We start from the raw sequence: 23,215 nt of genomic DNA on the forward strand, positions 1-23,215 counted from the left end.
GGCGAAAGCAAGCGACCGCCGAGCAAGCGCCAGCCCGGACTCGACGGCCACCGCTGCCCCCTCGTGGCGGGCACTGCGAAGTGAGGCGCCGGGGTGACCAAGGGCGGGGGATGAAGTCGTGGAGGATATCTGAGGCCCCAAACACGTTTCCTATTAAGTATTTATTTGCAAGCCTGATAATAAACAGTGCCACTATGAGTACCCAGAGAAGGCTCCTGAAATGGCCTAACCCAGGCTTGTCATAAAGTGTGTTGCAAGAAAGGCCAGAGATTGCAGAGACAGGATGCAGGAGCAGAGGCCTTGTTCACTGATGAAAGTGACTCCTTTCCCTCCTGGACTCTGAGGGGCTTTTTGACCTTGGAGGAGGAGACTGACAAAAGCAAGTAAGAGCTGGGGAAGAAGCTGTGTCTGACCAAGTAAGAGATATATAAGTGGTATATTGAGAGAGGAGCTGGAAAAACTCCAGTCAAGTAAGTATGTGCTATATCCCTTCTTCCTCCATAGGAAGTACAGTAAATAAGAACTCGGGCTTCCAGGTTCCAGTCCGTGTTCCACTAGCTGTGAGACCTTTATATTCCTTTATATTGTCCTCTCCTCCTAGGGTGGTCGTGGAGATTCAATACTAATGTCATCTCTCACAGAGAAAGAAAAGGGAACCTTCGTACATGGCTAACACAGCTTGGGACACATAGTTCAAGTGTTTGCTGTCTCTGTTATTAAGGAAAACTAAATTGCCTAGCCTCTTTCATAGAGGAAGGGTCCTAAAACTACAACTGCAAAGTTGTGTGTGCCAGGGAAGGTTACAGTGTTCACACCATTACTCCTCCTGCTGGATAAGTCACCCTCTCATCTCTGTCTCACTAAATTTGTATTGTATTTAAGGTAAGTGGATCAAACATCACTTCCTGAAATATTAATTGGTTCCAATGGCATACAATCGCCTCATTTCATATCTTCTTTTCCTTCTGTGTATAATTTACCCAAAGCTTCTTTTTTCTTCTCACAATCCCCTCTTATTAAGTCTACCCTAATTATTCCTTTGAAGACACCTCTAATTGGGGCTCAGCATTCACTTGTCATTAATCCCAGCCTGTCCTTTGACCCTTTCCAAGCAAGTCTGGGAATCGAGCCAGATGAGTATACCATTATCATAATAACTGTGATATTCTAAGCATCCTTTACAAAACCACCAACCTAGCACACCAGAATTCCTCCCACCGTGTGCATCTTAGTGCAGCAGCTTTAATTCAGTTCCATGAGCAAATTTGGAAACACAACAATTTCAGCTGGAAACTTTGAGTATTGTGGCAGTGAGCATCAAGGATCATTAAACTTCAGTGTCAACATTTTATGTGGTCAGAAATGTGAAGCATCAGCAGGAACTCAGCTTGTAAGCTGAATGTGAGGATTTGGTGCTCGCCACATACCAGACCTCAAGAAAGATTTGGGCAGACTAGTATGGTGGCTTGGCTCTATGGCATGAGTGACAGGGAAATTTCTATCTCTGAACATTTTAGGCTATGTAGAAAAAAATGCTTGATTATTGATAACATAACTAAAATGGATATGTTAATGCATTTGCAAAAGATTTTCAAGAAAATACAGCACAACATGAAGTCATTAAAACTATCAACACTTTCTATCTCAGTTGGGCACCAGTGGCTCATACCTAGAATCCTAGCCACTCAGCAGGCTGAGATCTAAGGATTACAGTTCAAATCCCAGCCCAGGAAGGAAAGTCTGTGAGACTCTCTAACTACTAAAAAAGCGAGAAGTGGAATAGAGTGTGGTAGAATGCCAGACTTGGGTGACAAAAAGCTAAGGGATGCTGCAAAGGCCCTGAGTTGAATCCCCAATATTGACACAACAAAACAAAACAGAAAACAAAACAGAACAAAACCCTTTTCTATTCCAGGCTTCCATTAAAAAAATATGGGAAACTAACTGGCCCCATACAACTACATTTCTCACTTTTTGTTTTTGCTAGAGAAGACCAAGGTGACCTGGCCATTGGCTGTCACTTCCACCAAGAATTCCACTGTGATTTCACTGTTATTTCTGAAATAAGCTATACGCACTTCTGTCTTTTCAGACTTTTACTTTTGCTGTTTTCTCTGCCTGGAACCCTCTAGAAACCCACTATGTAATACCTTCACTTCACTCAGAATCAGCCGAGCACTTCTAAGCTTCCTTCCTTCTGACCTGAAGAAGTTAAAAGAAGATGGAGAAAGCCTGGATCCCTTAGTCCCGGCCCCCAACCACACTTAGTAAGAGAAAGCCTTGGCTGGGCAGAGCCACTTAAATGGCAAGGTTTGTTGAGACAGCTGGTGTTAATTATCTTGACTAATACAGCCTACCTCCTTCTAACCTATCAGGGATTGGCCAGTCTCTGTTTTTCTCAGTAGGGCTTACCATGAAAAACACAAGTATATCAACACAGTAATCATCTCCCCTTATTCGAACATAGACTTCCTTGAGCCAGTGAGTTTGATCTGGATATCAGGAATATCTGTAACCAACCAAAAGGACTTGATAGGCAACCAGGAAATATTTGTTCAATGAATGAATGAGGGACTGCCCACTTTTTTCTCCCTGGATGATGTCAGCTGTAAGAATTGGGCCTTGCTTTATGCCTGGTGCTATTGGCCTGGGCTGTTCTGCTGCCAGTGGTCTCTCAATATTTCTAAAAACAACTAAATAGCACTGCTATTTAAAATCAACAGACTTAAAGATAATTCCACCTCCTAGAAGACCATTGCAAATTTTCTCACACGACTGGCAATTTCACCATAGTGACGTGAGTCATTATGTAACCAAAAAAATAACACTACGTGTTCCTTGTAAACTTTTTTATATGTGTCAAGCATTCTACAATGCACATGTAGGATTTTATATACACTTTCACATTTATTCTATATTCACAGATGCCGTTACCTCCCCTATCAGATCAGGACACACAACTAGAGAGGGCTGCTAGCCTAGGCATAGAGATCAAGATGCTGTTTAGCAGTCCTGAGAGATTACTTCTTCACCTTGCTGACCTCTCAAAATTATTATTGGCTAGAGATATTGGCCACTGACTAGAAATTTTGTAATTTAACAGGAGGCTTGGATTCAGGGACAAGGAAGGCTATGTCTCACTCCACCAAGACAAGAACTTCTGCCTTTGTTATTCATATTATGTAGGTTCAGCATACTAAATTAATTTGTGTCAAATGAATGAGTTAATGAATAAAACTTCTCAAACTTTAGCCCTTAAAGATAAAACTAAGGTCAGGTGCCAGTGGCTCATGCCTGCAATCTTAGCTATGCAAGAGACTGAGATCAACAGCAAGATGCAAAGCCAGTCTGAACAGAATATCTCAGTGAGAGTTGATCAACCAAACACTAGGCTAGCATCCTGGTTCAAGTGGTATGGCTCCAGCTGTGAGGGAAAAATTCCAGAGACCGTATGAGACCCTGAGTTCACACACACACACACACACACACACACACACACACACACGACGATGAAGGTCTTCATTTTTTGTGTAGTTCATTCCCAATGTGAATTCTTGAGGTATTGACCTGGTAAAATGTCTATATTTAAATTCTATCATGTCAGTCTTCTCTGTAGTGGTATTTATAATTGAGAATGTGCAAATACCTAAAAATATTATTCACTGCTACTAAGAAATCTCTCATTTTTCATTGCCAGACTTCTTTCACACACAGCACATTTCTGTTGCAAAATAAATTAGGGTTGGATTCAATATTTATTGCCTGTCATATCCCTTTATATAATTTCCCTCTTTTTGTCAAACGTGTTTTGCTAAATTAATTCATCTACTGACTGATCAATATGTTTTTGTGGTTACATTTCTCAAATTTTCTCTTCAGTTAGCCCATCTTGAATTGTGGCCTTCATTTTACTTTCCGTAATCAATATATTCACATCTTGCAGTTTCTAAGGCAACGTTATTCAATATTTTGACCCAGAAGTTAAAAATTGTCAAGCCCAAAACTATATGCATTGAAATATTTGTTTTAATCTGTATAAAATACAGACATTTTCTGACTAATAGGTGGTTTGATTCATGGATTTTTCTATGATGCAAAAATGATATACATTCATTAAAAGCCATATGTTGAGTTTGAGTGTTGCTCTTTTATACTGCAAAGCACAATGCTGTTTGTGATGCTAAGCAGTGGAAAGAATCCTGTGGTCACAAGAGGAAAATAACAAGATGCTACTCTCATTCTCTGGTGCTCCATCTTGCTAAGCTATGCTGTTCCTATACAAGGTGTACTAAATGGTCTTTCCAACTCAGAATATTTTCAATTTATGATAAGTTTATCTGGTGTGACCGCATCACAAGTTGAAGAGCATCGGTGTTAGAGATTTCTCATTCAACAAAAGAGCTGGTGTGTGTGTGTGTGTGTGTGTGTGTGTGTGTGTGTTGGGAGGGATGTGACCACGCTGGGCTGGTGTTTCTGCACAGGTGCATTAGCTTCTCTCCTTTAGATCAGGCATGCTCCCTTGTGTACTATGGGTCTCCATCTCTACTGCCCTAGAGGATGCCTCCTCCTCGCGTATCCGGGCAAAGAGCATCACTCTGTGATCACATGAGAAATTCACATCCCTGTCCAGCACGGGACTCTTCTGAGCTCTCCACTCACATCCAAATATCTTCTAGAAATTTCCCATCTAGTGTCCTCCCCTCTACCAAACAAGCAGTTACCAGGACATGAAGTAATTGCCACTGAAGTTTAACAGACAGGGGGGGAGGAAAGGAAGCTGGAGATTAAGGCCACTTTCTTAACAAACGGTGCCAGATTTAACCAATTCAGGCTATCAGAGAATGGGGAAGTGGAAGAGGATTATTTTTTTATACCCTAAAGGTTAGCAGAGCCCCAAACCTAAAGGCTCATTCTGTGCCTTCCACTTCCTGTAGCAGTATTTGAGTGTCAGCCGTGGGTAGTGTGTTCACTGGGGGACAGGCTCACTGATAAGCCTTACCCGGCAGAGGAGTTTGGGAAAGCAGGAGAGGATGCTGAGTGTTGGTGAGAAGAAGATTTGGCCAGAAAAGGTAAGAATAGTTTGGAATGCTGGATTTAAGATGCCTACATGGCAATCAGAGGGAGCTGTTCACTAGGTAGTTGCATGAAAAGATCTGAAAGTCAGTCCCTGAGGCGGGAAATGATCCGAGTGAGACAGCTTAGACAAGAGAGAGAACAATGTGGGCAAACACAGAAACCTCCTCTAAGTCCTCCTCTGCCTCTCCATGCCAGACAAGGTGAGAAGAAATGTGTGAGAAGAAAATTTTCTCCCTGACATTTTTTATTTGTTTGTTTTTGCTAGTTTTGGTGCTTGAACTCTGGGCCTGGCCTCTGTCCCTGAGTTTCTTTTGCTCAAGGCTACTGATCTACCATGTGAGTAGTTTATTGGAGATAAGTTGCATGGACTATCCTGTCTGGGCTGGCTTCGAACCACAGTCCTCAGATCTCAGCTTCCTATGCTAAGTGTAAGCTGTAATCCTAGCCTGTTGCCTAGCTCCTCCCTGTTTTTATGCTACAACAATCATTACATCAACAATAACAATCATGATATCTGTGACCTCAAGAGGCTTGAGGACTTCTCCCAAACAGACACTAGTAGGGTGCTTCTAATTCCATTCTGCCCAGACATTGGCTACTGGGAGAGGGTATGGAGCAACACAGCTTGCGGGCTTCCTGCCCAGGACAGCTTCCAACTCTATGCGAACCACAAGACCCAGGCTGTGACTTACTTCTAACCAGAATAGATCCAGGTGCCCACAGAACTCTCCTGGGTTTCTATTCATTTTTTAGAAAAGCTTACAAGGGAGAGAGAGATACTTATATTTGCTGGGTTATTACAAATATGCAGAGGAAGAATGCACAGAGCAGGGTAGGAAGGCATGAACGTAGATTTTCCATTAGTCTCTGAGCATACCACCTCCAGGAACCTCCATGTGTTTGGTTCTCTGAAAGGTCTCTGAACCTTGTTCTTATTGCTTTGTTGTCTCTTGTGTATTCATTTTGTTCTATTTGAGATGGTCTCACTGGTGTCAAACTCACAATCATCTGGACCTCACCATCCCCTCACCCCCAGAGTGCTAGATAAGCTACCATACCTAGCTTCTTTTGAGGGCTTTTATAGATTCTTTACTATATATGATTTAATAATCAATTAAATGATTGACTCTTGGTAGTCAGACTCTTTCTTTTCCCAAGAAGTTAGGAGATGAAAGTCCAACTTCCTGGGAGTAGTTCCCATCCTGAGGCATCTGGAGGCTGCCAGCCATCCATTTATGTACAAACACAGAAGCCACTTAACATTTTGAAGGTTCCAAGGATGTTAGGAATTATAAACCAAGCAGTTGGAAACCAATCAAATATGCACTTCACAATATCACACTTTTTTTCAAGGAGAGAAGGTTGTCTGTATCAAAAAGATAAATACCATTTGCCTGACCCGGTGGCTCACACCTGTAATCCTAGCTACGCAGGAGACTGAGATTTGAGGATTAAGGTTCAAAGCCAGCCTGGGCACAAAAGGACGTGAGACTCTTATCGCCAATTAACCTCTAGAAAAGGGGAAGTGGAGATTGGCTCAAGAGTAGAGCAGTAGCCTTAAGCTGAAGAACTCAGGGACAACACCCAGACCAAGTTCAAGCCCTGTGACCCACAAAAAAAGAAGAAAAGAAGAGGATAAATACCATTCATTTAGTTTTAGCCAAAGAGGTCATTATTTAAAAAAAAAAAAGTTGTCCAAATCAGCCAGCTGAGCCTAACATCTGTTGGCTGCTGGTTTTCTGTCTGATAATGGATGACATTAAGGTCCATATGTCCCCACAAGATAGAAATTTCAAAGTTACCTTAACTTCATCTTCTACCTGTATCCTAAATTCAGCCCTTTCCTTCTGCTATCTGTTCCACAGTGTCGTAAGTTATATTACCATTCTGTAGACCCATGGCCACTTACCTGGATTTCAGGTGGGAAAAATCCAGGAGTTTGAAGTGATGGTTTTGACAAGTCATCGAGATCATTGGTTCATCACCTGCACTCTCTGTGGCTCTTCTTGGGACAGGGAGATGATTTCATAATTCCTGTTAGAGTGGCCAGATCTCTAATAACTATAGGAAACATGAATCTTCAAGAAGCAATGTGCAGACTATAGGGACAGTGCACTGTCAGGAAAACGAAGCCTGTCTCCTTACTGTCCCTTACTAGTGAGGCTGCTCCCCCAGAGGGCCACATGAATGCTCCTTGTATGAATTTTAATGAGGACTTTATCCCATTCATGCATCAGAACTCCATTCATCCACCTTTGCCTGGAGGTTAGAAAATACAGGAAACTCTGAAATTCAGAGGAGTAAATTAATAATAATAATAATAATAATAATAATGATAATAACCAAACAAAACCTAAGTGGAAATTTACCAAAAATGGTCACCTATTGATATCTATCCAGTGTTGAAAACTGATGTCTGTAAGAAAAAGAAATGGTTTGGAAGAGAAGCAAATATGCACCTAATAGAATATTTATGCACACTAAAAATGTAATCAGCATCAGCCTTTTTAAAGAGCACTGCCATTTACCAAACAGATTTTGTAGCAGTAGAATCCAATAAATCCAGTAACCTAATGTACATGAGATATATCAGAAGAACAGCTATTTTGAGTATGTGAGAAAAATGACACTTTATTTTTCCTATTTTACAAATAGTTTTTCAAAGAAACCTTTTGTTTGAGGCTGAGCACCAGTGGTTTAAACCTGTAATCTTAACTCTAAGGCTGCTGAGCTCTGGAGACTCTAAATTAGAAGCCAGTCTGCAGAAAGAGTCTATCTACAACCAAAACCATTTCAATAGGTAAAGAAATAACCAAGAAAAAGCAAAGCTGCAAGCATGGCTCAAGAGGTAGAGCATCAGTGATGAAGAAGAGACTTGAATGAGCCCTGAGTACAAGCCCCAGGATGAGCCACAAAAAAAACCCAAAACCAAAAACAAACAAACAAAAAATGAGTCATTTGTTTAGGTGTTCACATGTCATAAGTAATTTGTGGGCCTCATAGAGGGAGATGGTTCTGTAGAGGAGACATGAACTTGACCCCCACCTCTGTGACATGAGGAATATGAGACCTCTACTACTTGCAGGATTGAATTTCTGTAAAAATCCAGAAATCATGATTTGTATGTAAAGCATCTTGATGTTGCAAACATCATGTGGTTCAGACAGCATGGATCTCACAGCAAGATTCGTCCTACCAGCCCCAGAGGCAACACCCATGCTGAAGGTCTAGATGGTTTCTAACCTGCCTCCATCCAAGTGGAGAAGGAATAGCTGAGGCCTACCTAATGATCTAGTGTGGCATGGGTTGTTTCTGGAAACCTGGAGAAGAATGCACCGATGGCCTTTCAATGGCAAGATAGCAACAAAGTCCATGGGATTCACCTAACAATCTACAAATCCACTGTCATCACTCCTTTTCCAATTGACTCAAAAATATACCTTGAAAAAAATAACCTAGGATGTTTCTCACTCTCTGTGTAACACACACACACACACACACACACACACACACACACACACACACACACACACACAGATACATACACAGATACACCCTGAAAATAAGGCAAATCAAATAGATTAAAATCCAAATAATAAATCATCTTTAAAAATAATTTGACTGGAGCCGGGAGTTTGGCCTAGTGGTAGAGTGCTTGCCTAGCATGCATGAAGACCCGGGTTCAATTCCTTGGTACTACATAAATAGAAAAAAGCTGGAAGTGGTGCTGAGGCTCAAGAGGTAGAGCTCTAGCCTTGAGAAAGTCCAAGGACAGTGCTCAGGCCCTGAGTTCAAGCCCAGGACTGGCAAAAAAACAAAACAAACAAAAAAAAATTTGACTGAAGGGGGACAAAAACATGAGTAGGGGTATCAATGTTCAAGAAGTAATGTAACCACTACCTGACAAATGTAACTATAACCCCTCTATACATTTCCCCAACAACAAAAAAACAATTAAAAAATAATATTTGATTGCCAGGCACCAGTGGCTTCTGCCTGTAACCTTAGTTACTCAGGAGGCTGAGATCTAAGGATCACTGTTCAAAGCCAGCCCGAGCAGAAAACCGTATGAGTCCCTCATCTCTACTTTATCACCCCAAACAGCTAGAAGCAGTTCTGTGGCTCAAGTGGTGGAATGCTATCCCTGTGGGGGAGGTGGTGGGAGTAGAACTCAGAGACAACGCCCAGGCCCTGAGTTCAAGTCACAGGACTGATGGCAAAAAATAAAAATAACAGTAATAGTTTTATTTATTTGTCTTTTGTGCCAGTCCTGGGACTTGAAGTCATGGCCTTGTGCTCTTACTCAGTTTTTTGTTGTTGTTGTTTTTCAAAGTTAATGATCTCAGGTCCTGAGATCAAGCATAGGACTGGCCAAAAAAAAAAAAATCATCTTTAAAGCAGGGTACCAGTGGCTCATGTCCATAATCACAACTACTCAGGAGGTTGAGATCTGAGGATTGAGGTTCGAAGCCAGCCTGTGCAGAAAAGTCCCTGTGAGACTCTTATCTTCAGTTAATCACTCAAAAATCAGAAGTGGAGCTGTGGCTCAGAGTTGGAGACTGCTTATCCTTGAGCAAAAGAGCTCAGGGACAGCACCCAGGCCCTGAGTTCAAGTATCACAACTGGCAAAAAAAGAAGTCATCTTTTTAAAACAATATTTATAAAATAACAACCCAGTATCTAGGTATCAATCAGGTAGCTAAATCAGAAAATATATATCCAGAAATGCCATAAGCTAAACTATATTTAAAAGGGGGCCCATATAAGGCAGCATGCAAGAGGTCTGAGCAACACGCACTCATGCAGAGTGAAGTGGGGTCAGATGCTGGTAGTAACACCTAACACTTTGCCACTTCAGGGTCCAAGAGGGAGGAAGGGTGTTTGCCAACTCTGAGCTCTCAGGAACAAGAATTTTTGCCCTATTGAGATGATTAAGTTGTACTCTTCTCCCAAGGACTCAGTATTCAGAACCACTGTGAAAGCAAGCTGCTACCAGGAACTGGAGCATCAAAGTAAGATGGCTAACATGAAATCCTTCATTTAAAGTGGATTCTATCTTAATTAATGATCAAAATCTGGAATCCCACAAAGTGCAAGTCAAGTTCGAGGCTTCCCGAGGCAATTACTTGGAGGAACTACTAGCTGGGGAGAAAAATGCAGGCCAAAGAACCTTCAGTCCACCTTCAACTATGTCTAAGGCGAGGAAGAGATTCTCCAGTTTCAACTTAGATTGGACCACAAGTACATATCTGGTCTTCAGAAGTGGGAGAGGCAACTTAAAAGCTACTTTTTTCTGTGCCTGAAAAGTAACTAAAATCTGGACACTCAGTCCTCCTCCCCTTGCAAAGGTGCTTTTCGATATAAGCTATTCCCCGCTTCAATCATTTTAAAATTGCCTTGGGCTCCAGGAAAGACAAGAGTCATCGATGAGCATCTTGTGACAAAAGGCAAATTGCCCATCCAATAGGCAATGCCATCTTCTTATCATCTTGAAGAAAATAGTCAAAAGCTCCAGACCATCAGCCATGCTTCTGAAGTCAGAGACTGTTGGTCAACTAGATTATTTCCGCCTCTGGGACTGTTTTAACCATGTGCACATTTCTCACCTCACATCACCAAGTGTCCCTATTCAATCTGAGGCCAATGTGTGTCCTATAGATAGGTGAAGATGGACTGAAATGCTGTCTTCCCATGATTGCATGGAATAAACCTTTCTCTATCATGTCTCTTTATTTGGCATCTGGAGGAAAGTGTCTTGTAATCCCTAACAGAGCTCCTGGACTTTTGGCCTTGGTTCTAAAAAACCCAGTTTTAAGAGTTTGTATGATATGGACTGTCTTCAGAGTTTCCTAGTTTATGGTTTGCTCCTTGCTTCCCTTATCTTTCATGGTCTTAAGAATTGGCCTTCTTCACTTCATCAATAATTTAACAAGTATTTCTTTATTAGATATGTTTCCTGCATGGGGATAAACACAATAAATCAAAGAAGCCTACTTGTCTGGTGAAGGTAATAGAAAGAGTTGAATATTCAGTAACCAGAGAGAACTAGACTACTAGATTATTCAACTATTCCAATAAAGTATATTGATCATATACCCACATATATGTGCATGTCAATAACATTGACAGATATGTATGTATGTGCATGATCACAAGAATGTGATAAAATACCAACCAACTGCTAATTTTATATATAGCATTGTAATAACCACATTACAAATACTAAATTACTACAATTAATGTTTGCACAAGGGGTTGTGTTGAGGATGGCCATATTTCTAAATGACAAAGGGACAATTGACACTCAGAGGTTAAGAGCTGGCAAGTGGAGGCAGGAGCATAGACCAGATGCCAAGTTGACCAGATGCCAAGTTAGCTTCTACCCACCATTGTGTTCTCTCTCCTATAGAGAAGAGAGAAAGTGGAAGAGCACAGGTGCTGCCAGAAAATCTTTTTAAAGTCCTTTGAAAACATAAAGGGTGCAAAGTATTTGTAAAGTGACTACAAGGAATGGCTCAGATCAAAGAGCACAGGTGTGTGTGTGTGTGTAGCGGAATGTCCAGATTTTAGTGAATTTATAGGTCTAGAAAAAGCAGCTATTAAGTTGCTGCTAGAGATGAATTTAAGTGTTGTCTTCCACATTACAAATATTAAATTACCACAATTAATATTCACACAAAGCTGTTGTGACATATGACTCAAATCTCAATTCTAGACAATTAAGCTCACTGTGGAAGGTCTTGTTCCAACTCAGCCTGCTGCATGCACCCTTCTCTACAAGGCCTGGCCAAAGCAAACAGTTTATTCCCATCTTGTTATGATTTTTATACAAATGTATTTATTCCTCTTCACAAGTACTGTATGTTTAGCATTGTCCTAAAAGCATTGCTTTTTCATTTAATGATATATCTTTAGAATATGTCCATGTCAATATATAGTGTGGTGGGAAGAAAAGATCACTTTCACTTTCATAGCTTTTGACTGGGAAAGAGCCCTGTATTGAAAAATTAACAAGAGGAAAATAAACAGAAGTCTTTTGACATGGGCCCCTCCTGTGTATTGGCAGATAACCCAAAGAAATAAGTAAATCACTAAAATGGATCTCAAAGTGTTGGATTATCTTCAGGCTTAAATACCATGGTTCACTGAAACAAAGTACTGCATGAGAGAAGACCAGATATGGAATGGCCAGGAAAGCATCATTGATAAAGAGTCACTAGTGACTTCATTATCTTTCTCTTCCTCCTACAGTAAAGGAGACCCTATTATCCATGGAAATCTGCTCTATAGATTTACATCACTCACAAAAGGGGGCCTTTCCAGAGATTCTCCCATGGTACAGTGGTGTCTTTCTAAAAAAAATCTTCATGCTAATGAGGCACATTTAGAATGGCATGCTCTGCTCTCTCACAGTCATATTGTAGGGTAGCATGTCCTGAATCCCATCAATATAAAATATCCTGTCACTCTTAGAGCAGTCTATCACATTATGTATTGGGGTGCCATAATTTATTTAAATATTCCATTCTCACGTAATGACCATTTCTGAAGACTATTTTGATTCTGCTACCTTGCTGAATTATCTTCTTGTTTGTAATCATTTCTTTCTCTTGATTTATTGGAGTTTTCCTGAGTTGTAATATTATTTGCAATGTTATGCTCTAATTTCTTTTTCTCCTGTCATTTCACTGATCATTACCCTAACCTAATCCTTGTTAAGGAAAAGCTTCATATTTCAGGCAGGAAGGATATCAGAGGACTGGAGATGTGAAATAGTATGGTAGAATCTTGGAACTGCAAAATGGTAAATGATACAGGGGAGATATAGAAGAAATTAAGGCAAGAACGAACCTGAAGAATCGGTATTGTATGAGGGTGACAGTTGAAATGGAGGAGATGAACAGCTCAAACATATTAAAGAAAATGTCAATATGGAAGATAGTATTGTAGACCCCCTTTATCCATGGGGCATATATTCCAAGATCCCAATATACCTAAAAACCACTGTAGCACTAAACATATATATGCATGCTATGGTTTTCCCCATGCATACCTATAATAAGTATTGATCTATAAATTAAACATAATAACAGATTGACAATATTAATCATGAAATAGGACAATTATGAAAACAGAATTTATATGAATATGATCTCTCTTGTTTATATCTGAAACACTGTTCACAGTCTCTCCAGAGTCTGGATCCTTGTGGATCTCTTGTGATTTCTGTTGTTTTTGTTGGTTCTTATTCATGGTCGTATTTCTTCATGTGTCTGGCTATTGTAGGGAAGGTTAATTTTTGTTTTCTCTGAAGTTTTGGAGTCAGGTAAAACAACTAACAATAGACCAATTTACAGGAGAAAGGGGTCTACAAATTCATTTAAAAAGTTGTAATAGAAATATGATGTAAAAATCAGTGCTAATAAATTCTTTAAATAAAAAAAGTTGTAATACTCGTGGCAAGCTTATAATACCAGAAGTTAAGACAGGAGAATTTTAGTTTGAGGTCAGTCTGGAAAACTGAGTGAGACCTTGTCTGAAAATATAAATATTAACGTGTACATGTATGTAAGAACCATACAAAATATAAAGGGAATATTAGCTAATGCTGCAGGAAGTAGAAAATTCAACCTGGAATTCAAGCTGTGGTAGATTGTTCATGACTGTAATTCTAGCTACTCAGTGACTGAGGTCTGGAAGATTGTGGTTCGAGGCTAGGCTAGACTCCATGTCCGAAATGGCTAGCAAAAAGCAGGGCTTGAGGGACCGGGAGTTTGGCCTAGTGGTAGAGTGCTTGCCTAGCGTGCACAAAGACCCAGGTTTGATTCCTCTGTACCACATACATAGAAAAATGACGGAAGTGGTGCTGAGGCTCCAAGGACAGTGCTCAGGCCCTGAGCTCAAACCCAGGACTGGCAAAAAAAAAAAAAGCAGGGCTTGAGGAATTACTCAAGTGGTAGAATGCTAGCCTATCAAGTGTAAGGGCATGAATCCAAACCCCCAGTACTACTAGGAAGAGAGGGCAGGGGAGAGATAATTTTTTTTCATATATTTTATTGGAATTAATAGAGGGGTTACAGTTATATTCGTCTGATAGAAGGTGCATTACTTCACACAGATTAATACCCCTTCTCATGTCTTTGTCCCCATTTCCCTCCCCTACCCCCTCCCCTCATCTTGTTTTCCCCCTTCCCTTTCCTATTTCAAATAAACAAATAAACATATACAATATATCAGATTACAAGGTAAGATACTGTAACAATATGAGAATAACCAAGGGACAACAAAAAAGATGAGAAATAAGAACAACAATCACACCTTATATAGCTCTTGTTTCCATATCCTGGAGGTCCTTTCATTTAGCCTCATCCTATATGGCCCTATGTATCTAGGTTTTGAGTTATTAAAATCCTCTGCTAGGAGAGTCCAAGGTTTGTACTAATTATTACAAATGAGAGAAACCATTGAGCCTATGATCCTTTGGGTCTGCTTACGTCACTTAAAGGGTTTCTTTCTGTATGGAAATTTAATTTTTGTGTCCTTTAGTTGCTTTGCCTATAGACCACTAGAGGGCACTATCCCATTTTTCTCTGTTAAAAAAAAATAATAATAAGCCTATTCTGTTTTCCAAAGTGTTTAGCAGAGATTCAACAGGTCTGAAAAGCTGTTACATGCTGTCTCAAGGTTGTTTTCATGAAATTTCCCAAAGAAGAAAGACATTTCAGATCATTGTCACTGATGTGCTCTATTGGAGATGATCTTTGATTGAGACCTATTATGACACAGTTTCCGTAATGGTGTTGTTTTAAGTACTGTACATCTGAATTCTACATTATTCTCATTTTACAGTTCAGAAAATTGAAGCATAATAAAGATGCATTCCAGCAGTGAGCCTAGATGAGGATAGATGAATAAGAAAAGGAAAATTCCAGTGGTGCCTCTTACTTCCTCATTCAAGAAGGGACTCAGATTATTCCTATATTGGACATCTGGCATTTTCCATTGATGACTGAAGTTGAAAGGAACTAAGTATAATCAATAACAGCAACTCTAAATGTAATTTATGGGTACGTAGATCTAACAAAACAGCTATCTAGTTGTATCAGGACCTTATTGTAAAATTCTACTACATCTAATTTACCTAAACTATACCTTTCTATGTGAATGTAATGAGAGGGATTGAGAAGCAACTTTAAAAAAAAAAAGAAAGGAAAAAGAAAACAGGTCATTAAACAAAGGAGTTGTGTCTGTCCTAGACATCATCAACATACTTCCTTTCACAAGCAAGATATAATGTCCAGAAATGAGTACATGTAATACCTAGAGGTCTTGATAGTATTTTGTTTTGGTTTTTGTACTTGAATTCCTGGCTTCCTGCTCTTGGGATTTTTACTTATGGCTAGTGCTCTTCTGGGTCCAGAATTTTGCTGATTAATTGGAGATATGAATCTTTTGCACCTTTCTATCCAAGCTGGCTCCAAACCTCAATTCTCATATCTCAGTCTCCTAAGTAGCTAGGATTATGGGTGTGAGCCACCAGCACCTGGCTGATAGTATTTTTTCATATGAAATGGTGCTGTAGTGACTTTCCATATTTCTACATACATGCATGCATTTGGCAGTGATGTGCATTCAGTATATCCCTCATACTAAATAATGACTCACTGGATATGCACTGTGTTCCATCACTGTTAATAAATACCAATTCTAGTATGGAAAAAGGAAATCTATCCCCTAAAACCATCATGATATTAGAATTTTTTGCTGTAATCTCTGTACCTTCTAGTGTAGTATTAATAAAATGCTGAGATTTTTTAATGTAAGAAGATGGAAAATACAATTTCAGTCCTGATGTACCAAATATGTATGCAAAAGGTATTCAGATGCATCCTGCATAAAACATGTTCTTCCCTCAAATGAATTAAACATTAATCTTCAAGGAGATGAAAAAACACGTTTTCCATCACTGTTCATCCAGGATCAAGAATTAAATTTGTTCTATAACTACTAAGCTGATTGCTTTCTTAGGACTAAATGGTAAGGCATAAAGCTAAGAATTTTAAGTCTTGGAGAAAAAGAGGACACAAGAACTTTATATACTCTATATTTATTTCAGACACTCATTTCCTCTGAATTAGAAATCAAGTACTTTCGGGCTAGAAATATCTTTAATTGTCATCAAGCATTTTAATTCTCCCTTCTACTCTGACATCTTGGAGCAGCTATTGTTCCCCCAAAGAGCCTGTTAATATAGACATAGCTTTTTAATTACCACTTTGATTTTATGACAGCAACTTAGTTAATTCCATTAACTGAAAAGCCTCTATGAAAATAATAGCACTATCTGTAGGAAACCAGCCTGTGGAACAATCTGTTGTTCTATCAGGATCTCAGAGCAAGAGGCTGATGAAATATGATTTATTCATTGGCTTCCCTAGATCTCAGGCTCTTGCCTGGACCTGAGTTTTCTTCTTCCTTGTTCAAGGCAATATGGTTTGACAAAACAGCCAAGCCAAAGCAGATCAGCTGATTCAATGCTTTTATTATTTAAAAAATTTGTAATACAAAATGTCTCAGTGAATGCTGAAAAACTCTACATCTATTTTTAAAGCTTCAAATTCAGTTCTCTTAAGCATTTATAGGAGAGAAAACCTATACTCTTAGGGTTTCTCAGCTGGGTCTAAGAATTGACAAGAGAACAACACACAAATATAATACAAGTTTCACAGCATGTTAATATAATGTAAATTTTATATGACAAGTTTTTGAGCACATAAATGTAATACAAGTTTTATGTGGCAATTTTTTCATAGCCCTGCTAAATCCCAGTAATATACAAATGGAGGTGAACAGAATTAGGTTGGAGGGTTATATAACAGAAATGTCATTAAGGCAAAGACTACGTAGGTGAGTAGAGAAGTAGCTAGGTAGATATGTTTATATAGAGTTCCCATGGCCTCAGCTTCTATCCTTTTGGGTCAGAGGAGACCATCCTTTCTCATGAATGTTGTTTTTCTTTTTCAGGAGATCTTGCACCTGCTGTGATACAAGTGCTTTTAGTTCAATAGAACAAACATGTCAGAGCATTATCTATTACAGAGGTGTTTTCTTGACTGCTTCAAGAGGAGTAAAATATGAAATCAGTGGGTATCATTTTAATTATTTTTTAAGATGATTGTATATTTACATATAATTACAAAAATAACAGAGATTTCCTGTACTCTCCATCCATCTTCCCCCAAAGAGACTATCTTGAGAAGGTCTCATATGATACCTGAACTCAGACACTGACCCTGATGCAGTCAATAAGTGTCAGTTTCTAGGAAAGCCATAATGTAAGAGTGGTGTCTGTGCCACCAGAAACACTCGTGAGGGAGGCGACGAATCATTTCTCTGATATCATCCTTAAACTCCAGTCTATACCCAAACACGAACAATTTATTTTGCCAGTCCTGGGACTGAGCTCAGGGTCTGAGCACTGTCCTTGGACTTTCTCAAGGCTAGAGCTCTACCACTTGAGCCTCGGCAACACTTCCAGCTTTTTTCTATGTATGTAATATCGAGAAATTGAACCCCGGTCTTTGTGCATGCTAGGCTAGCACTCTACCACTAGGCAAAACTCCCAGCCCATGTACAATGTATTTTTAAATTGCTAGGACAGAGATCACTCATGTGAATATCTAATGCTTGCATATTAAACATTCTTCATTCCCCTTGTAGACCTCCTTTCACCCTCCTTGACTCTACTTTACGCCTCCAGGAGATTAGCTTTATAGGTGAAACCATCTTGCTAAAAGTGGAGCTGCGGAGCAAGTAGTATAACAAAAGGAAAATCTCAGGGACAGTACCCAGGCCCTGAAGTTCTAGCCCCAGAACCAGCATTAAAGACAAGGGGAGACCTATGGCAAAGAAGAAGAGAAGAAATAGAGGGAGATCCAAGCTTCACAAAACTCTAATTTCTACCTGGTTAACCCCTAGATTCCTCATTCTGGAGCATCCACAAGCCTCAAACCAAACACTTCAAAGAGAAAGCAGGACAAGTTAAGCAGGCCTGCCTTTAGAACTAAAAGACTTTGTGATTCAGCTGCTGGAAACTGCCTCTGGCCAATTGTATTTTCTTTTTCTTTTTGCCAGAATTGGGCCTTGAACTGAGGGCCTGAGCATGGTCCTTTGGCTTTTTCCTCAAGGCTAGCACTCTACTACTTGAGCCACAGCATCACTTCTGGCTTTTCTATGTAAGTGGTATGGAGGAATTGAACCTGGAATTTCATGCATGCTAGGCAAGCACTCTAACACTAGACCAAACTCCCTGCTCCAATTGTATTTTTAAAAGTTACCCTGGCTAAAGGTTTTATATAAATTACTTAGTCTCATCACTTTGGATCGTCTTTGTATTTGCTCTTGAGATAATTGTATTCACCTATAAACGTCTATATTAAGAAAAGCAGGAGATGTACCTGTAACAAAACTATTACTGTTATTTTATAGGGCAAGGGAAACCTGACCAATTTTTTGCCAGTCCTGGGGCTTGAACTTGGGGCCCTGGGCACTGTCCTTGGACACTTTTTGCTAGCGCTCTGCCACTTGAGCCACAGTACCATGTATGGCTTTTTTTTCTATGTATGCGGTACCGAGGAATCAAACCCAGGGCTTCATGCATGGTAGGTGAGGTCTCTACCACAAGGCTATGCTCCCAACCATACCTGACCAATTTAATGGCTAAAACAGTTACTATCAGAGTATGACTGTGTTAAAGCAATACTTCAAAAAATATCTGTGCGACACATGTTGGCAGGAAAGTGAAGGAAAGGAACTCTTTTGCACAGTTGGTGGGAATGTAAACTAGTGCAATAGCTCTGGAAGGCAATTTGGAAATTCGTCAAAAACTTCTCTATAGCCTAGCCATACAACTCTTGAGCATCTGCCCAGATGCCCAAGTCAAGATATGGTAAAGACACTTGCTTTACTACTCACCATATTGGCTATTCACCATAGTCAAGCTATGCCCTACAACAGAGGAGTGGATCAATGGAATTTTACTTATCCATTAGACAGAATAAGAGTGTGTCATTTGCAGGGAAATGGATGGACCTAGAACAAATCATGTTAAATGAAGTAAGTCAAGCCCGAAGAAACAAATAGCTCATGTTTGTTTTTTTTCCTCATACACAGAAGCTAGATCTAAAATATAACTGGAAATGATAACCTATATAGAACTCTATTCATTCTTTTAGGGGAGGAACACAAACGTGTAAAATACTATTTATTCAAAATGAATTCCAGGAAATGGAAACATTTTTTTTTCCGCCAGTTCTAGAGATTGAACTCAGGGCCTGGGTTTCTTGAGCCTGTCTGTGCTCAAGGCTAGCTCTTTACCACTTGAGGCACAGCACCACTTCTGGCTTTTTCTGTGACTGTGGCACCAAGGAATCGAACCCAGTGGCCATTCTACCAGTAGGCCACATTCCCAAACATGGGTTTTTATTATCATTGTTGGTGGTGATGGTGGTAGTGTTTGTTTTTTTTTTTTTTGTTTCTTTGTTTTTTTTTTGTCAGTCCTGAGCCTTGAACTCAGGGCCTGAGCACTGTCCTTGGGCTTTCCTCAAGGCTAGTACTCTATCACTTGAGCCACAGCACCACTTCCAGCGTTTTTCTATGTATGTGGTACTGAGGAATTGAACCCAGGTCTTTGTGCATGTTAGGCAAGCACTCTACCACTAGGCCAAACTCCCTGCTCGTGTTTGGTTTTGCTTTGGTTTTTTTCTTTACTTTTAGGGTGGGCAAAGTAGGGTGGGGGGCAAGGAAAGGGAGGGAGTAAGGGTGAACAAATGCAATCTTGGAATTCTGTATCTACTATATGGGAAATGACCTATGCAATTTGTGGGCAGCATCAGGAGGGGGAGACTGGGGGAAATGAAGGAAGGGTGACATTTTCCATAAAACAAATTTACTCATTACCTAACCTATGAAATGTTAACCCCTCTGTGTAGTGCCTTAATAATCACCATAAAATTATATTTATAAAAAAGACATCTGTGAAACTCCAGTTGAAGTCCTTATTCTTTTGCTTACTTTTGGAAAAACACAGTTCAGATGTAAGTAAATACAATGGACAAATGGGGGAAAGACTTTCAAGGTAATTTTGAGAGTTGTGTGCCTGGTAAGTGCACTTCAGGGCCAAGTGCAGTGAGGGCAGGGGTCTTTGAGTAACTAGACATCTTTTAGGAATATTTAATACAGGTCACTTCACATGGTATGTCACCCCATTCTATGATACCGGGAGATTGCTCATCAGATCAGCCACCTGTAAACTGTGTACCTTCCTTTAATTTGATTTAGTTTGGTTTTCCATACAACATTTCCAGTGATTTGCCTCTAACTTAGAGGGAAAGCAAGTGAGAAGCAGGCCATGGGAAGATGCAAGGCCTTAGTGACATTTGGATCTGGTGAAGTTGGTCAGTGGGAATTAAATTCTTCAAAAATTGTCACTGGTTGCTGGTGGCTCATGCCTGTAATCCTAACTACTCAGCTTAAATATAGACAGCCTTGGCTTCACAACTTAACAGGAAAAGAAAAAATTCCCAGATGAATGTAAGAGGGCTTGTTTTGCAAAGTACGTCAAAATATGAGGTGATCGTGGCATCTATAAGCTTTGAAGGCAGTAGAGCATGCACAGGCAATCCATGCTGTAAGACTGATCTGAATGATAGTCCTTTCTTACGACCCTGGGATCTGAAAGTATCCCCTCCTTCCACATGATACTGCTGCCACTTTTGCCAGTATCTTTGCCAAGCTTCTTGAGGGTGGCAAGAGTCCAGGATGAAGTCCTGAACCCACAGTCAGCCCTTACCATGCTGAGTCATCCTCTGCTTCCTGCGTGGATGAAATATCATGCCGACACCTCTTAAAGGCAACTTGGAGGATCTACTTTCCTGTGCTGCCACCAAAGAGTTGGATGATACAATCCAGAAATGTTGAGTATTCCCTGTGAGCAGAAGCTTGATAAATGGAAAATAGAATGCCCTAGGGAACCAGGGAACTTCTATTTCCCCTGTGCATGGCTCTAAGATTTGTGTCTTTCTGAAGTCTTCACAGAACAGTTCCACTGTGAGCCATCTCTGCCAAGAGACAACAGAGTCTTCATTCATTGTGCAGTGGTGGCCAGAACCATACACCACCATATCACATGATATTTCTCCCTGTCCAATGTCCCTGTTTCTTCATCTTTACCATCCTAAGCTTGCACTTCCCAAATAAAGTGTCAGCTCCTCAGCCTGTCTCAGGCTCTACTTTCCAGGAAAGGTTTCCTAAGATGCAGTGATTACAACTGGACAAAATTTATTGGAATGCTGGATATATTTCCTTGTCCTCTATGAGTCAACTTCCACTTTTCCTCACCTGCTCTTTACCCTAGGAGTCTATCAAACCTACCAATAGGACACTTTCATTCTCTGATCACTAGTTAGCCAACCAATAGGAGCCTTGCTGGGAGAGTAGAGAGAAAAATGTTTGTTCTCCTGGCTCTCTCACTCTGAGAGGTCAGAATCAACTTAAATTTCAACTTTCCTCCTCCTCCTCCTCCTCCTCCTCCTCCTCCTCCTCCTCCTCCTCCTCCTCCTCCTCCTCCTCCTCCTCCCTCTACTCTTCCTCCACCCCCACCCCCCCACCCCCACCCCCACCTTCTTTTACCTCTTCCTCTTCTTTGTCCTTTCCTCCTCTTCCTCTTAACAGTAGTGAGAATAGTGCTCAGGGCCTTGAGCCATGCCTTCACCCATTTTTAAAATTTCTGAGCACCACTTCCTCCTCCAGGTTTGTTGTTGTTGTTGTTGTTTGGTGCTGTTCCTGGGACTTGACCTCAGGACCTGGGCACTGTCACTGAGCTTTTTGGTTCAAGGTTAGCACTCTGCCACTTGATGCCCCTGCTCCACTTCCAGCTGTTTTTGATGAGAGATAAGACTTTCATATACTTTCCTTCTTGGACTGGCTTTGAACCATAACTCTCAGGTCTCAACCTTCTGAGTAGCTAGGATTACAGGCTGGATAGTGACTGCACACTGCCAATTTCTGCTCACTAATGTTCTCTTTGTAGCTCCTCTGCATTCTGCCTGGCCCTTTGTGATCAGTTTCCTTACACATAAACCCTGTTCAATTAATCCAGTTGGAGAATGCCATCTGTTTCCTGTGGGGACCAAAATAAAAAACAGTGGAAAAACTATAATACAGTTTATCTCTGTGGAAATAATGAATAGCATTACAAATTAGTGTTTGGTAGTAAAAACAAAAAAAAGTGATAGGCTTGGTTTAAAAAATCTCTTTCATCACTTAAAATGTCAAGAAATCAGGGTTTTGGCATGAAACAGAATTCCATTCCTGAAGGGGCCTTCATAAGGGATCGAATGTAAGAGTGGGTAGAGGAAAAGGACAAAAGACAATGAAGCACCAGGAAAAGAAAGTGCTGGAAGCTATCCCTCCTAATGACGAGATCAGAGAGAGACACAGTATTCCAGTGTCAGAGTCCAGTAACAACTGGAGCCTTGCGGAATCCACTGGTGGGGAAAAGTCCATTACTTGGCAGAATGCCAATCTGTAGCTGGCGGGTATAGGGGAAGAAACACCCTAATCTTTCTCCCCTCCTGACTCTTGGTCTTCTCTTTCCAACAGCTCACCTCCAGTCAGTGCCTCCCATTGGCTGAACCCAGTTGGAACCTATTGTTCAATAGGTTTCAGTGTGAAGCTGAGAAGGGTAGAGAATGGTATTGGTTGGTGGAAATGGGGAGGGACAATCAATATGACTGATATATTAGACTCCATGTCAATATAATCTTAATTATGCAAGAGGTGGTAAGGGGGAATGTATTGTATATTTAAGATAGCCATTTCGTAGTAGTACAAGAATAGATGTTTTATTTTTATGCTGTTGGATATTCCCAAATCAAAGATGGCTAGAGATGTCCTTAAGAGTATCTCAGAAAAAAGATATCCAACTTGCAGATCTGTTTGATTTTCATTTTTTAAAGGAAATATTTTTTATCAGTGGCTCATCAGGATAGAAATATCACTTCCTGAACTTTCTCGGAGCAGGATATCATCTCCTGAAGAAGGTCAGGACCAAATGAGAGCATTTGTTTTGTTTCTTTGC

This window comes from Megascapheus bottae, chromosome 4 (assembly GCF_031878675.1).
Source record: "Megascapheus bottae isolate mThoBot1 chromosome 4, mThoBot2.hap1, whole genome shotgun sequence".
NCBI classification, from domain to species: Eukaryota; Metazoa; Chordata; class Mammalia; order Rodentia; family Geomyidae; genus Megascapheus; species Megascapheus bottae.